We start from the raw sequence: 5,849 nt of genomic DNA on the forward strand, positions 1-5,849 counted from the left end.
GGATCTGCAAAATCTGGGCTTATGCTGAGCTTATTTTAGGAAAAGGGGGCTAAGACAATAAATATATGCAGTCAGGTCTCTCTTGCTGTCTGTCCCTTTCCGTGACTGCGTAGGGTAATGGTGGCATTTTCAAAAGCACCACACCTAGAGCATGCATCTCTTTAAGATTTTATCAGACCACTTTTACAGGCTACAAAATGTTGCTCATTATTCTAAAATGTAGGTAAGGGGTACCCGAGTGCAAATTTCAAGTATGAACAGAAAGAAAGTTGACTACAAAAAGTATGTATACATTTTTAACAGTGTCTGATCACTTTATTCCATTTTTGTAAAACAAGATTGAACGAGAGCTGACTTGACTCCATGATAGGGTATACCTGTTTCTTTAACCCTCATCAGCAGCCATCCTAGGAACGGAGTCCCGATAGATGGACAAATGGATGATCTCCTTTGCTCTGGCACCTCCTGCATCCAAGCTGCTTCTTAGCATACTGGCACCTGCCTTTCCTTAGGATTAAACCAGCAAGGCTGAGAGGGGGACACTGGTGTGCGGGTTGCTCAGGCACTGACAGATGTTGAGGCCCCCACTCTAACTCATGGCATTTTACATAAAGTTCCATGAGTTAGAGCATCTTTGCCCCAACCCAACCGGTGTTTGCCTGTTGTGTTTGGGGGTGGTGGGGGACTGGAGATGGGGAGAATTGAGCCTGCCTGCAGGCCAGCAGCAAGCAGAAGAGCCACCCCTCCCCCAGCTCTGGGGCTGTCACCAGGGAAGGAGGATGGAGGAGAGATGGGGAAGCCAGAAGCAATAAGTTAGCTGGAGGTGGGGGCTGAGGGGGTGGATCAGAGCAAGCGAGGGTACTGAGGGGGAACCAAGCCAGGCCCACAAGGTGGTAGGGCTCTGATCCACCCCACCTCCCTCTCGCAGGCTGGGCAAAGCCCAGCCAGCAACTCACTGCTTCCCCCCCCTCCCTCCTTGCCAATAGCCCTGGGGGTGGGAATGGGCTGCATCAGCCCAGCCTCAAACACATGAAAAATTAACCCTAGGGAACACATGTTTCCTAAAGCACTCAAAAGCAGAGCACCTTCATCTGATACCTCATTTGAGGAGGGTTAATTTTTCATGTGTTTGGCCATTTTAAAAGCTCTCTGCAGCTGTGCACGTTACAGCGTGGCTGAAGAGCACTTTCAGTGGACCACTTGTGTGAAAAACCTAACTTCTGTCTGTGCCCTCAGTGTCTCCATTTACACTGCCCAGGCTTTTGCACCCTGGAGACGTCATTCCAGCTTCGCTTTCTTTCAAGCGAGAATTATGTTCAGCAAGCTGATGTCTCACTGGGCATAATTCTATTGTCTCAGTGAGACAGACACATAGATGCCTACTACTTGCCTCCCACTAACAATAAAAGACATACCCTGTACGACAAAAGCTGCTACTTCCTATGCACTAGGGACACTTCACTATGTAATAATTAGGAGCCTGTAAATCAAGGTATGATGTCTTCCCAAAATATGTTCTAGTTCAATGAAATACTTGTTTTTTATTCAAGATCTACTAAATAAAACTATATGGTTTGTACTAAGCAGGAGGTCAGACTAGATGATTATAAAATCCCTTCTGGCCTTAAAATCTAATCACCCACATTCTGGGTGGCTCTACAACAATACAAAATTCATTTCAGTCAACAAGAGTGTAACAGTGGACCAAGTTGGACATATCGGTCCCAGTGGGGGAGGGCCTCTGGAGGCACAGCAAGCCACCAGCCGAGCGTAGGCGGATGCCCAGTAAGGGCAGGAGGTAGCCAATACTTACCTGCAGGGGCAGAGCTGACGGTGACAGAATGGTAATCGGTGCTGCCGCAGCGGTTTATAAGCATCTGCTCCCTGCAGTTCAGGCAGCACACCGAGAGTGACATCATGAACCAGAGACCCAGCGGCTCCAAAGCAGACAGGGAGCAGAGCCGGATCCAGAGTCTAGAAACCTGCTGGGGTTTCTAGCCAGCCAGTGGCCAGAGATCCCCCAGAGAGAGAAACTCCCCATGGACCATAGCACCCAGGCACTGGGAGAGGAGCACATTAGTTGGGCAGCTACTGGAGCCCAGAGACCTGGGCACAGTGAAGACACTGCCGCCTTTTCACTTCCTTCTTCCTTAAGAGATAACTGACATTGATTTAGGGGCCGCAGACTCGGCAAAGAGGGCACAGACTTAAAGGCCCTGAATTGATAAGCGGTACATGATTTGATTTGCGCTGAGAAAATTAATTGATGTTTTGATTTTGAAGTCCACAAATTGATTATAGACCAAATCAATTTATGGAAGCCCACGAATTAATTGGGGCTTATATTAATTCAAGGACACCCATGAATTAATTGATTGCTGTTGACCTGGAATGGAGTTTATGGATTTAAGAAAAAACTTATGAAGTAATTTATTTTCAAGTTGGACTAAACCCCACAGCTTAAGTGAGGATGATAGTGAAAGCCAGTGGCCCAGAATTAATTAAGGACTGGGCATTGCCAGAGCACGGGTGTGAACTTTAGGCATCATCCCAGTGTAGCCGGGAACAGGGCTACTGACACGTCCTGATTTTGATTGGCATGTGGATGGGGTGTAGGGGAAGAGAAGCTCAGGCCTCTGCTGTGCGAGCATGCCCACAAAGGTGCCGATAACATCCTAGAGCTCTCGTTTCCTTCTCAAGATCAAGGCATAGTAGGCTAGTTGAAGGGGGTACCTCATGTACAAGCCGTGTTGCCGACCTCCCGTATGGGTGACTAGTTCACAAAGGGATTGAAATGTATAAAGAACCTCAGTAACATATCTGTTAACACTTAAAAATCTACACTTTAGAATCACAGAAAAAAAAAATACTTCTTAAGACATCTAGTCTATCTCTGCAAACCACTAATGCAAAATTTATGCCCTCCAGTACTTTGTCCAATCGAGTTCTAAATGTCCCCAGGGAGGAACTGAAAGCAAATCATTTAGAAAGCCTTTGTTTAATAGCTGACTATTATTCACAACTGAAAGTATACAACCTGACTGGCTAGACTGGATTCTATTAGATACTATAATAATAAATTACACAGGGCACATTTAGAGTCACAGTATTCAGAACAATGTAACTGGATGGCAAGCAAATATAGTTATTACATTAAGGATAGTAGTACGAACAGTCTTCTCTTACCTAAAATATTTTGATCCACAGTGAAAACCACAATTATATTTATAAAGCAATACAAGTATTTTTATAGGTTATTTAAATAAAGCCCCACTTACAGACCTTAAAAAGTGGGTAAATATAAAACTTTAAAGTAAGTCAAATATTTCTAGCTGGATGAGTTTCCTCCTTATGCACAATTCAAAAATAGGACACAATGGGTATTTCCCATATGGAATAGCCAACAAGTGACTCAGCACAAAAAGTCTGGGAGTTGACAGACGAAGGAATGAAGGAAGGAATGAAACCACTATAAGTGTTAAAAGTTTACACAGAAATTTAATGATTTCCATTGTTTTAATGTGTGAAGGCTACAAAGTTCTAATCTTGCTACTCTCTATTTTTACTCCAAGAACCAAATATTATTCGATTTGTGTTCTCTGCTTTTCAGATTTCAATGACAAGTTTTAACTGAAATGGCAACAGTGTCATCCATTTGGTTGGGTTTCGATATTGGATTTTTAATCCAAACACCATGATAGTAATGACATTCAATAGAATCCATGGAGAAGGAGAAAGGGTTGTCTGTTAGAGCTGTGTGCTTCAAAAGGTAAAGATAAAATGCACTGAGAAGTAAAGAATCATTTCTTCAAAGAAGGACAGGACTTCATTGACAATCTGAATCCTTATTTGAGTTTCACTGTCTATATATTCCCACTATTATAGATGGAAAAATAGTGTTTGGTTTAAATATCCTATGAAATACTTGTTATTTTGTAAATTTGATTGTAATTTCCATTCTTGATGAATGAAAACATGATTCAATGAGAACTTTTCCATTGATTTAGATAAACATAGGATTAACTCTTGAGAGGATTAAATTCCATCAGCCACAAAACATTTGCAAGCAGGTAATGAAGTAGTACTGGTCGTCCTCCTTTAAAAGGGAGACAGCTTGTTGCTTGAGAGTATACATCAGCTAGCCCAGTACAACGTGTCGCCGCCAGTTACCGCGGCGCGGGGTTCGGGGTCTTAGGGACCCTAGACGGCAGGCGGGTACTAGTGACGCCTGGAGCGGAATTAGGCACAGATGCGTATTGGTAACGAATGGATTGTTTACTTACACTGCTGATGGTTACAGTGCAGGACGAAAACTGACTTGGATTACAGTTGCAAACAGGTACAGGATTCGTAAGGTCGGTCTGCAGAGGTGTACGGGCCGGCAGTCGTCGGTTTACGTCTAAACTTGGGTCGTTGACGGGGAGTTCTTGGTAGGTGATCAGTCCACCAAGTTGCCTCAGGTGTTCTCTGAGGTCTCCGAGACGTATACAGAGTTCTCACTCTCTCACGTGCTCAGAGTTCTCCAACTTGGGCGGAAACTGCTCTTAACTTTTATATGGCTAGCAAGCCAATTGCTAGTCACCAAATATGAATAATTTAAAACCGGCCAATAATGGTGTATGTATCTGCATGAGGATGGCGGGAACTTTTTCTAAGCTGTAATTTTCCACTACTGTACTGGGTTCAGGCATAGCGGAATTTTCCACCATGACCTAGTTACTACCAAATAACTGACAGCAAAACTGTGCCATATGTATCAAACCCATGGAATTTTCCTCTGTGCTATACCAATTCTCCTCTGTGCTATAGGCATCTAATTAATGGGTTCTGACACAACGGTCTTATCTGTATAGACAAAAGGCAAGGATTTTTTTTTAAATACATTTTGGATAGACAAAACCACTTACGCTAGATGCAGCTACCCTGTGGTAAATGCCCGTTCCTAAATTGGTATAACCGTTCACTCTAAACACACAAATAGCAATAACAAAGAGCTGCAAGTTACCCATTAAGACATTTGTTATCAGCCTTTTCCAATGCATAGTAAATAAAAAAGAAAAATACAGGAGAAAGCAAAGTTTGCCACTATCAAAAATGGAAACCTAAATCCTCTCAAGCTCCATCATCCTTTTTTCACACCACCTTCTGCAGTTCTCTCTAGTAGTTTGGAAGAATCTCCCTTATTACTCCAGCCTTCTTCTCAAAAGACATCCAAAACTACTGTAAGTCTTGAAGTCAAACAAGCTGATGTTAAAGCACACTTCTATAGGCATTAAAATGTCAGCATAATTTCCCAGTTTAATTTCTTTACAAATGCCCAAAGCTATTAGAGTCATATTGAACAGTATATAGAATAAACCATGAAAAAAAATCATATGAAGTTTAAGTAAAAGTTCTCTATCACTCTTTTTGTCACCTGAGCTCATCTGAATAATATCTTATAATTTATTAATAAGTATTCCTTAGTTAATAAATATAAGTATTTTACAATGGTAATGCTCAGATGCCCCTAACAACTAAATGATACACCATGCAATGGTTAAATGTCACTATTTTCAAGATTACTGAAAATGCTTTAATGATTTTATGCTTCCATAAAGGCACAGTAATGAACAGGAATCCTGGTTTTCTCCGTTTAAAAATGGTAAATTCTCTGATAATAAACATCTCTCTCCACAAAAATCACAAATTCTCTGGTTAAAAAGCCCAAAAATCTTCAGAGAGAGAGAGAGAGAGAGAGAGTCAGTGGAACACATTTTTTATTGATACATTTAAAATTTTAAAGCAATTTGGAAGCCTACTAGTGCCTCAATCACTATCATAAAATAAATTCTAAATACCTATAAATG

The sequence above is a fragment of the Alligator sinensis genome, unplaced genomic scaffold (assembly GCF_000455745.1).
Source record: "Alligator sinensis unplaced genomic scaffold, ASM45574v1 scaffold458_1, whole genome shotgun sequence".
NCBI classification, from domain to species: domain Eukaryota; kingdom Metazoa; phylum Chordata; order Crocodylia; family Alligatoridae; genus Alligator; species Alligator sinensis.